The following is an 11,738-nucleotide window of genomic DNA, read 5'->3' as shown; positions in this document are numbered from 1 at the left end:
TCGCAAAAGGGTTAATTCCAAGCTATCACACTGAGATTTGGCCACCAAGTGGGAAGAATATGATTAGGCCAAGTGGCCTGGTCTGATTTATAACGATTCATGACAAATTAATTCGGAATAGTCAGAAGCAAATTTTTTAAAACTTCACTCTAATTATACATACTGTCTATATAAACTTAGGTAATAGTCAGTAAAACCTTTTACTAATTTATACATAAAAATTTCTGCTATTTCTGATGTCATTATTCATAGGAAGGTGTTATCAGGGACTGACAGCTATCTGTGTATACACACTTGGGCCTCATTCACACATCCATGATCACACCAGTGAGAAGATGTTCCATGTTTGGTCTGTGTGTCCATTTTTGCCCTCTGTTATCCATGTTCCACAGACACTGCTCAGCTGAAAATTATTTCAAGAGCATCTCCTAGCAACGATCTGTTAAACATCTGAAACATGCATGCTGTTTTTTCACAGACCCATAGACTACAGGGTGGGCCATTTATATGGATATACCTTAATAAAATGGGAATGGTTGGTGATTAGGGATGAGCGAACTCGAACTGTATAGTTCGGGTTCGTACCGAATTTTGGGGTGTCCGTGACACGGACCCGAACCCGGACATTTCCGTAAAAGTCCGGGTTCGGGTTCGGTGTTCGTCGCTTTCTTCGCGCTTTTGTGACGCTTTCTTGGCGCTTTTTGAAAGGCTGCAAAGCAGCCAATCAACAAGCGTCATACTACTTGCCCCAAGAGGCCATCACAGCCATGCCTACTATTGGCATGGCTGTGATTGGCCAGAGCACCATGTGACCCAGCCTCTATTTAAGCTGGAGTCACATAGCGCCGCCCGTCACTCTGCTCTGATTAGCGTAGGGAGAGGTTGCGGCTGCGACAGTAGGGCGAGATTAGGCAGATTAACTCCTCCAAAGGACTTGATTAACTGATCGATCTGCAGCTGTGGATCATTGAGCTGCTGATCCTCAATTGCTCACTGTTTTTAGGCTGCCCAGACCGTTTGTCAGTCACATTTTTCTGGGGTGATCGGCGGCCATTTTGTGTCTTGTGGTGCGCCAGCACAAGCTGCGACCAAGTGCATTTAACCCTCAATGGTGTGGTTGTTTTTTGGCTAAAGCCTACATCAGGGTGAAGCTGTCACACCAAGTGCATTTAACCAGCAATAGTCTGTTTATTTTTTGGCCATATACTACATCAGGGGCAAGCTGCGCCCGTCACCAAGTGCATTTAACCCTCAGTAGTGTGGTTGGTCAAGCTATCACACCAAGTGCATTTAACCAGCAATAGTCTGTTCATTTTTTGGCCATATACTAAATCAGGGGCAAGCTGCGCCCGTCACCAAGTGCATTTAACCAGCAATAGTCTGTTCATTTTTTGGCCATATACTACATCAGGGGCAAGCTGCGCCCGTCACCAAGTGCATTTAACCCTCAGTAGTGTGGTTGGTCAAGCTGTGACACCAAGTGCATTTAACCAGCAATAGTCTGTTCATTTTTTGGCCATATACTACATCAGGGGCAAGCTGCGCCCATCACCAAGTGCATTTAACCAGCAATAGTGTGGTTATTTTTTGGCCATATCCCAGTCTAATTCTGTCACTAAATCCATACCGGTCACCCAGCGCCTAAATACTAGGCCTCAAATTTATATCCCGCTAAATCTCTCGTTACCGCTGTCCTGTTGTGGCTGGGAAAGTTATTTAGTGTCCGTCAAAGCACATTTTTTGTTCTGGGTTGAAATACAATTCCCAATTTAGCAATTTAAAAATTTAGTGGTTTCTGCTGTATCAGAGCTATTTGAAATCTATCCCTAAAAGGGTATATAATATTCAAGGTGCACATTGGGTCATTCAGAATAACTTCACACACCCGCTACTGTGCATTTCCAAGTCTAATTCTGTCACTAAACCCATACCTGTCACCCAGCGCCTAAATACTAGGCCTCAAATTCATATCCAGCTAAATCTGTCGTTAGTGCTGTAGCTGGGCGAGTTATTTAGTGTCCGTTCAAGCACATTTCTTGTTCTGGGTTGAAATACAATTCCCAATTTAGCAATTTCATAATTTAGTGGTTTCTGCTATATCAGAGCTATTTGAAATCTATCCCTAAAAGGGTAGATCATATTGAAGGTGCACATAGGGACATTCAGAATAACTTCACACACCCGCTACTGTGCATTTCCAAGTCTAATTCTGTCACTAAACCCATACCTGTCACCCAGCGCCTAAATACTAGGCCTCAAATTTATATCCAGCTAAATCTGTCCTTAGTGCTGTAGCTGGGCGAGTTATTTAGTGTCCGTTCAAGCACATTTCTTGTTCTGGGTTGAAATACAATTCCCAATTTAGCAATTTCATAATTTAGTGGTTTCTGCTATATCAGAGCTATTTGAAATCTATCCCTAAAAGGGTAGATCATATTGAAGGTGCACATAGGGACATTCAGAATAACTTCACACACCTGCTACTGTGCATTTCCAAGTCTAATTCTGTCACTAAACCCATACCTGTCACCCAGCGCCTAAATACTAGGCCTCAAATTTATATCCAGCTAAATCTGTCCTTAGTGCTGTAGCTGGGCGAGTTATTTAGTGTCCGTTCAAGCACATTTCTTGTTCTGGGTTGAAATACAATTCCCAATTTAGCAATTTCATAATTTAGTGGTTTCTGCTATATCAGAGCTATTTGAAATCTATCCCTAAAAGGGTATATAATATTCAAGGTGCACATTGGGTCATTCAGAATAACTTCACACACACCCGCTACTGTGTATTTCCAAGTCTAATTCTGTCACTAAACCCATACCTGTCACCCAGCGCCTAAATACTAGGCCTCAAATTCATATCCAGCTAAATCTGTCGTTAGTGCTGTAGCTGGGCGAGTTATTTAGTGTCCGTTCAAGCACATTTCTTGTTCTGGGTTGAAATACAATTCCCAATTTAGCAATTTCATAATTTAGTGGTTTCTGCTATATCAGAGCTATTTGAAATCTATCCCTAAAAGGGTAGATCATATTGAAGGTGCACATAGGGACATTCAGAATAACTTCACACACCCGCTACTGTGCATTTCCAAGTCTAATTCTGTCACTAAACCCATACCTGTCACCCAGCGCCTAAATACTAGGCCTCAAATTTATATCCAGCTAAATCTGTCCTTAGTGCTGTAGCTGGGCGAGTTATTTAGTGTCCGTTCAAGCACATTTCTTGTTCTGGGTTGAAATACAATTCCCAATTTAGCAATTTCATAATTTAGTGGTTTCTGCTATATCAGAGCTATTTGAAATCTATCCCTAAAAGGGTATATAATATTCAAGGTGCACATTGGGTCATTCAGAATAACTTCACACACACCCGCTACTGTGTATTTCTAAGTCTAATTCTGTCACTAAACCCATACCTGTCACCCAGCGCCTAAATACTAGGCCTCAAATTTATATCCTGCTAAATCTCTCGTTAACGCTGTCCTGTTGTGGCTGGGAAAGTTATTTAGTGTCCGTCAAAGCACATTTTTTGTTCTGGGTTGAAATACAATTCCCAATTTAGCAATTTCATAATTTAGTGGTTTCTGCTATATCAGAGCTATTTGAAATCTATCCCTAAAAGGGTATATAATATTCAAGGTGCACATTGGGTCATTCAGAATAACTTCACACACACCCGCTACTGTGTATTTCTAAGTCTAATTCTGTCACTAAACCCATACCTGTCACCCAGCGCCTAAATACTAGGCCTCAAATTTATATCCTGCTAAATCTCTCGTTAACGCTGTCCTGTTGTGGCTGGGAAAGTTATTTAGTGTCCGTCAAAGCACATTTTTTGTTCTGGGTTGAAATACAATTCCCAATTTAGCAATTTCATAATTTAGTGGTTTCTGCTATATCAGAGCTATTTGAAATCTATCCCTAAAAGGGTATATAATATTCAAGGTGCACATTGGGTCATTCAGAATAACTTCACACACACCCGCTACTGTGTATTTCTAAGTCTAATTCTGTCACTAAACCCATACCTGTCACCCAGCGCCTAAATACTAGGCCTCAAATTTATATCCTGCTAAATCTCTCGTTAACGCTGTCCTGTTGTGGCTGGGAAAGTTATTTAGTGTCCGTCAAAGCACATTTTTTGTTCTGGGTTGAAATACAATTCCCAATTTAGCAATTTCATAATTTAGTGGTTTCTGCTATATCAGAGCTATTTGAAATCTATCCCTAAAAGGGTATATAATATTCAAGGTGCACATTGGGTCATTCAGAATAACTTCACACACACCCGCTACTGTGTATTTCTAAGTCTAATTCTGTCACTAAACCCATACCTGTCACCCAGCGCCTAAATACTAGGCCTCAAATTTATATCCTGCTAAATCTCTCGTTAACGCTGTCCTGTTGTGGCTGGGAAAGTTATTTAGTGTCCGTCAAAGCACATTTTTTGTTCTGGGTTGAAATACAATTCCCAATTTAGCAATTTCATAATTTAGTGGTTTCTGCTATATCAGAGCTATTTGAAATCTATCCCTAAAAGGGTATATAATATTCAAGGTGCACATTGGGTCATTCAGAATAACTTCACACACACACGCTTCTGTGCATTTCCAAGTCTAATTCTGTCACTAAATCCATACCGGTCACCCAGCGCCTAAATACTAGGCCTCAAATTTATATCCTGCTAAATCTCTCGTTAACGCTGTCCTGTTGTGGCTGGGAAAGTTATTTAGTGTCCGTCAAAGCACATTTTTTGTTCTGGGTTGAAATACAATTCCCAATTTAGCAATTTCATAATTTAGTGGTTTCTGCTATATCAGAGCTATTTGAAATCTATCCCTAAAAGGGTATATAATATTCAAGGTGCACATTGGGTCATTCAGAATAACTTCACACACACACGCTTCTGTGCATTTCCAAGTCTAATTCTGTCACTAAATCCATACCGGTCACCCAGCGCCTAAATACTAGGCCTCAAATTTATATCCCGCTGAATTTGAATACAATACATTGGGCCAAATAATATATTTGTTGTTGTGGTGAACCATAACAATGAGAAAAACATCTAGTAAGGGACGCGGACGTGGACATGGTCGTGGTGGTGTTAGTGGACCCTCTGGTGCTGGGAGAGGACGTGGCCGTTCTGCCACATCCACACGTCCTAGTGTACCAACTACCTCAGGTCCCAGTAGCCGCCAGAATTTACAGCGATATATGGTGGGGCCCAATGCCGTTCTAAGGATGGTAAGGCATGAGCAGGTACAGGCATTAGTCAATTGGGTGGCCGACAGTGGATCCAGCACGTTCACATTATCTCCCACCCAGTCTTCTGCAGAAAGCGCACAGATGGCGCCTGAAAACCAACCCCATCAGTCTGTCACATCACCCCCATGCATACCAGGGAAACTGTCTCAGCCTCAAGTTATGCAGCAGTCTCTTATGCTGTTTGAAGACTCCGCTGGCAGGGTTTCCCAAGGGCATCCACCTAGCCCTTCCCCAGCGGTGAAAGACATAGAATGCACTGACGCACAACCACTTATGTTTCCTGATGATGAGGACATGGGAATACCACCTCAGCATGTCTCTGATGATGACGAAACACAGGTGCCAACTGCTGCGTCTTTCTGCAGTGTGCAGACTGAACAGGAGGTCAGGGATCAAGACTGGGTGGAAGACGATGCAGGGGATGATGAGGTCCTAGACCCCACATGGAATGAAGGTCGTGCCACTGACTTTCACAGTTCGGAGGAAGAGGCAGTGGTGAGACCGAGCCAACAGCGTAGCAAAAGAGGGAGCAGTGGGCAAAAGCAGAACACCCGCCGCCAAGAGACTCCGCCTGCTACTGACCGCCGCCATCTGGGACCGAGCACCCCAAAGGCAGCTTCAAGGAGTTCCCTGGCATGGCACTTCTTCAAACAATGTGCTGACGACAAGACCCGAGTGGTTTGCACGCTGTGCCATCAGAGCCTGAAGCGAGGCATTAACGTTCTGAACCTGAGCACAACCTGCATGACCAGGCACCTGCATGCAAAGCATGAACTGCAGTGGAGTAAACACCTTAAAACCAAGGAAGTCACTCAGGCTCCCCCTGCTACCTCTTCTGCTGCTGCCGCCTCGGCCTATTCTGCTGCTGCCGCCTCGGCCTCTTCCTCCGCCTCTGGAGGAACGTTGGCACCTGCCGCCCAGCAAACAGGGGATGTACCACCAACACCACCACCACCACCTCCGTCACCAAGCGTCTCAACCATGTCACACGCCAGCGTTCAGCTCTCCATCTCACAAACATTTGATAGAAAGCGTAAATTCCCACCTAGCCACCCTCGATCCCTGGCCCTGAATGCCAGCATTTCTAAACTACTGGCCTATGAAATGCTGTCATTTAGGCTGGTGGACACAGACAGCTTCAAACAGCTCATGTCGCTTGCTGTCCCACAGTATGTTGTTCCCAGCCGGCACTACTTCTCCAAGAGAGCCGTGCCTTCCCTGCACAACCAAGTATCCGATAAAATCAAGTGTGCACTGCGCAACGCCATCTGTAGCAAGGTCCACCTAACCACAGATACGTGGACCAGTAAGCACGGCCAGGGACGCTATATCTCCCTAACTGCACACTGGGTAAATGTAGTGGCAGCTGGGCCCCAGGCGGAGAGCTGTTTGGCGCACGTCCTTCCGCCGCCAAGGATCGCAGGGCAACATTCTTTGCCTCCTGTTGCCACCTCCTCCTTCTCGGCTTCCTCCTCCTCTTCTTCCACCTGCTCATCCAGTCAGCCACACACCTTCACCACCAACTTCAGCACAGCCCGGGGTAAACGTCAGCAGGCCATTCTGAAACTCATATGTTTGGGGGACAGGCCCCACACCGCACAGGAGTTGTGGCGGGGTATTGAACAACAGACCGACGAGTGGTTGCTGCCGGTGAGCCTCAAGCCCGGCCTGGTGGTGTGTGATAATGGGCGAAATCTCGTTGCAGCTCTGGGACTAGCCAATTTGACGCACATCCCTTGCTTGGCGCATGTGCTGAATTTGGTGGTGCAGAAGTTCATTCACAACTACCCCGACATGTCAGAGCTGCTGCATAAAGTGCGGGCCGTCTGTTCGCGCTTCCGGCGTTCACATCCTGCTGCTGCTCGCCTGTCTGCGCTACAGCGTAACTTCGGCCTTCCCGCTCACCGCCTCATATGCGACGTGCCCACCAGGTGGAACTCCACCTTGCACATGCTGGACAGACTGTGCGAGCAGCAGCAGGCCATAGTGGAGTTTCAGCTGCAGCACGCACGGGTCAGTCGCACTACAGAACAGCACCACTTCACCACCAATGACTGGGCCTCCATGCGAGACCTGTGTGCCCTGTTGCGCTGTTTCGAGTACTCCACCAACATGGCCAGTGGCGATGACACCGTTATCAGCGTTACAATACCACTTCTATGTCTCCTTGAGAAAACACTTAGGGCGATGATGGAAGAGGAGGTGGCCCAGGAGGAGGAGGAGGAGGAGGAGGAAGAGGGGTCATTTTTAGCACTTTCAGGCCAGTCTCTTCGAAGTGACTCAGAGGGAGGTTTTTGGCAACAGCAGAGGCCAGGTACAAATGTGGCCAGCCAGGGCCCACTACTGGAGGACGAGGAGGACGAGGATGAGGAGGAGGTGGAGGAGGATGAGGATGAAGCATGGTCACAGCGGGGTGGCACCCAACGCAGCTCGGGTCCATCACTGGTGCGTGGCTGGGGGGAAAGGCAGGACGATGACGATACGCCTCCCACAGAGGACAGCTTGTCCTTACCCCTGGGCAGCCTGGCACACATGAGCGACTACATGCTGCAGTGCCTGCGCAACGACAGCAGAGTTGCCCACATTTTAACCTGTGCGGACTACTGGGTTGCCACCCTGCTGGATCCACGCTACAAAGACAATGTGCCCACCTTACTTCCTGCACTGGAGCGTGATAGGAAGATGCGCGAGTACAAGCGCACGTTGGTAGACGCGCTACTGAGAGCATTCCCAAATGTCACAGGGGAACAAGTGGAAGCCCAAGGCCAAGGCAGAGGAGGAGCAAGAGGTCGCCAAGGCAGCTGTGTCACGGCCAGCTCCTCTGAGGGCAGGGTTAGCATGGCAGAGATGTGGAAAACTTTTGTCAACACGCCACAGCTAACTGCACCACCACCTGATACGCAACGTGTTAGCAGGAGGCAACATTTCACTAACATGGTGGAACAGTACGTGTGCACACCCCTCCACGTACTGACTGATGGTTCGGCCCCATTCAACTTCTGGGTCTCTAAATTGTCCACGTGGCCAGAGCTAGCCTTTTATGCCTTGGAGGTGCTGGCCTGCCCGGCAGCCAGCGTTTTGTCTGAACGTGTATTCAGCACGGCAGGGGGCGTCATTACAGACAAACGCAGCCGCCTGTCTACAGCCAATGTGGACAAGCTGACGTTCATAAAAATGAACCAGGCATGGATCCCACAGGACCTGTCCGTCCCTTGTCCAGATTAGACATTAACTACCTCCCCATAACCATATATTATTGGACTCCAGGGCACTTCCTCATTCAATCCTATTTTTATTTTCATTTTACCATTATATTGCGAGGCTACCCAAAGTTGAATGAACCTCTCCTCTGCCTGTGTGCTAGGCCTAAATATATGCCAATGGACTGTTGCAGTGGTGGCTGACATGAAGCCTGATTCTCTGCTATGACATGCAGACTAATTCTCTGCTGACATGAAGCCAGATTGTCTGTTACGGGACCTCTCTCCTCTGCCTGGGTGCTGGGCCTAAATTTATGACAATGGACTGTTGCAGTGGTGGCTGACGTGAAGCCTGATTCTCTGCTATGACATGCAGACTGATTCTCTGCTGACATGAAGCCAGATTGTCTGTTACGGGACCTCTCTGCTCTGCCTGTGTGCTAGGCCTAAATATATGCCAATGGACTGTTGCAGTGGTGGGTGACGTGAAGCCTCATTCTCTGCTATGACATGCAGACTGATTCTCTGCTGACATGAAGCCAGATCGTCTGTTACGGGACCTCTCTGCTCTGCCTGTGTGCTAGGCCTAAATATATGCCAATGGACTGTTGCAGTGGTGGGTGACGTGAAGCCTCATTCTCTGCTATGACATGCAGACTGATTCTCTGCTGTCATGAAGCCAGATTGTCTGTTACGGGACCTCTCTGCTCTGCCTGTGTGCTAGGCCTAAATATATGCCAATGGACTGTTGCAGTGGTGGGTGACGTGAAGCCTCATTCTCTGCTATGACATGCAGACTGATTCTCTGCTGACATGAAGCCAGATTGTCTGTTACGGGACCTCTCTCCTCTGCCTGTGTGCTAGGCCTAAATATATGCCAATGGACTGTTGCAGTGGTGGCTGACGTGAAGCCTCATTCTCTGCTATGACATGCAGACTGATTCTCTGCTGACATGAAGCCAGATTCGTCTGTTACGGGACCTCTCTGCTCTGCCTGTGTGCTAGGCCTAAATATATGCCAATGGACTGTTGCAGTGGTGGGTGACGTGAAGCCTCATTCTCTGCTATGACATGCAGACTGATTCTCTGCTGACATGAAGCCAGATTGTCTGTTACGGGACCTCTCTGCCTCTGCCTGTGTGCTAGGCCTAAATATATGCCAATGGACTGTTGCAGTGGTGGCTGACGTGAAGCCTCATTCTCTGCTATGACATGCAGACTGATTCTCTGCTGACATGAAGCCAGATTCGTCTGTTACGGGACCTCTCTGCCTCTGCCTGTGTGCTAGGCCTAAATATATGCCAATGGACTGTTGCAGTGGTGGCTGACGTGAAGCCTCATTCTCTGCTATGACATGCAGACTGATTCTCTGCTGACATGAAGCCAGATTCGTCTGTTACGGGACCTCTCTGCCTCTGCCTGTGTGCTGGGCCTAAATATATGCCAATGGACTGTTGCAGTGGTGGGTGACGTGAAGCCTCATTCTCTGCTATGACATGCAGACTGATTCTCTGCTGACATGAAGCCAGATTGTCTGTTACGGGACCTCTCTCCTCTGCCTGTGTGCTGGGCCTAAATATATGCCAATGGACTGTTGCAGTGGTGGGTGACGTGAAGCCTCATTCTCTGCTATGACATGCAGACTGATTCTCTGCTGACATGAAGCCAGATTGTCTGTTACGGGACCTCTCTCCTCTGCCTGTGTGCTAGGCCTAAATATATGCCAATGGACTGTTGCAGTGGTGGCTGACGTGAAGCCTCATTCTCTGCTATGACATGCAGACTAATTCTCTGCTGACATGAAGCCAGATTGTCTGTTACGGGACCTCTCTCCTCTGCCTGGGTGCTGGGCCTAAATTATATGACAATGGACTGTTGCAGTGGTGGCTGACGTGAAGCCTGCATTCTCTGCTATGACATGCAGACTGATTCTCTGCTGACATGAAGCCAGATTGCTCTGTTACGGGACCTCTCTCCTCTGCCTGGGTGCTGGGCCTAAATATATGCCAATGGACTGTTGCAGTGGTGGCTGACGTGAAGCCTCATTCTCTGCTATGACATGCAGACTGATTCTCTGCTGACATGAAGCCAGATTGTCTGTTACGGGACCTCTCTGCTCTGCCTGTGTGCTAGGCCTAAATATATGCCAATGGACTGTTGCAGTGGTGGGTGACGTGAAGCCTCATTCTCTGCTATGACATGCAGACTGATTCTCTGCTGACATGAAGCCAGATTGTCTGTTACGGGACCTCTCTCCTCTGCCTGTGTGCTAGGGCCTAAATATATGCCAATGGACTGTTGCAGTGGTGGCTGACGTGAAGCCTCATTCTCTGCTATGACATGCAGACTAATTCTCTGCTGACATGAAGCCAGATTGTCTGTTACGGGACCTCTCTCCTCTGCCTGGGTGCTGGGCCTAAATTATGACAATGGACTGTTGCAGTGGTGGCTGACGTGAAGCCTGATTCTCTGCTATGACATGCAGACTGATTCTCTGCTGACATGAAGCCAGATTCCTCTGTTACGGGACCTCTCTCCTCTGCCTGTGTGTGTGCTGGCCTAAATATATGCCAATGGACTGTTGCAGTGGTGGCTGACGTGAAGCCTCATTCTCTGCTATGACATGCAGACTGATTCTCTGCTGACATGAAGCCAGATTCTCTGTTACGGGACCTCTCTCCTCTGCCTGTGTGTGTGCTGGGCCTAAATATATGCCAATGGACTGTTGCAGTGGTGGCTGACGTGAAGCCTCATTCTCTGCTATGACATGCAGACTGATTCTCTGCTGACATGAAGCCAGATTCTCTGTTACGGGACCTCTCTCCTCTGCCTGTGTGTGCTGGGCCTAAATATATGCCAATGGACTGTTGCAGTGGTGGCTGACGTGAAGCCTCATTCTCTGCTATGACATGCAGACTAATTCTCTGCTGACATGAAGACAGATTCTCTGTTACGGGACCTCCCTCCTCTGCCTGGGTGCTGGGCCTAAATATATGCCAATGGACTGTTGCAGTGGTGGCTGACGTGAAGCCTCATTCTCTGCTATGACATGCAGACTAATTCTCTGCTGACATGAAGACAGATTCTCTGTTACGGGACCTCTCTCCTCTGCCTGTGTGTGCTGGGCCTAAATATATGCCAATGGACTGTTGCAGTGGTGGCTGACGTGAAGCCTCATTCTCTGCTATGACATGCAGACTGATTCTCTCTGCTGACATGAAGCCAGATTCTCTGTTACGGGACCTCTCTCCTCTGCCTGTGGTGCTGGGCCTAA

Source organism: Bufo gargarizans, chromosome 5 (assembly GCF_014858855.1).
Source record: "Bufo gargarizans isolate SCDJY-AF-19 chromosome 5, ASM1485885v1, whole genome shotgun sequence".
Classification (NCBI taxonomy): Eukaryota; Metazoa; Chordata; class Amphibia; order Anura; family Bufonidae; genus Bufo; species Bufo gargarizans.
This window is presented reverse-complemented; position numbering follows the sequence as displayed.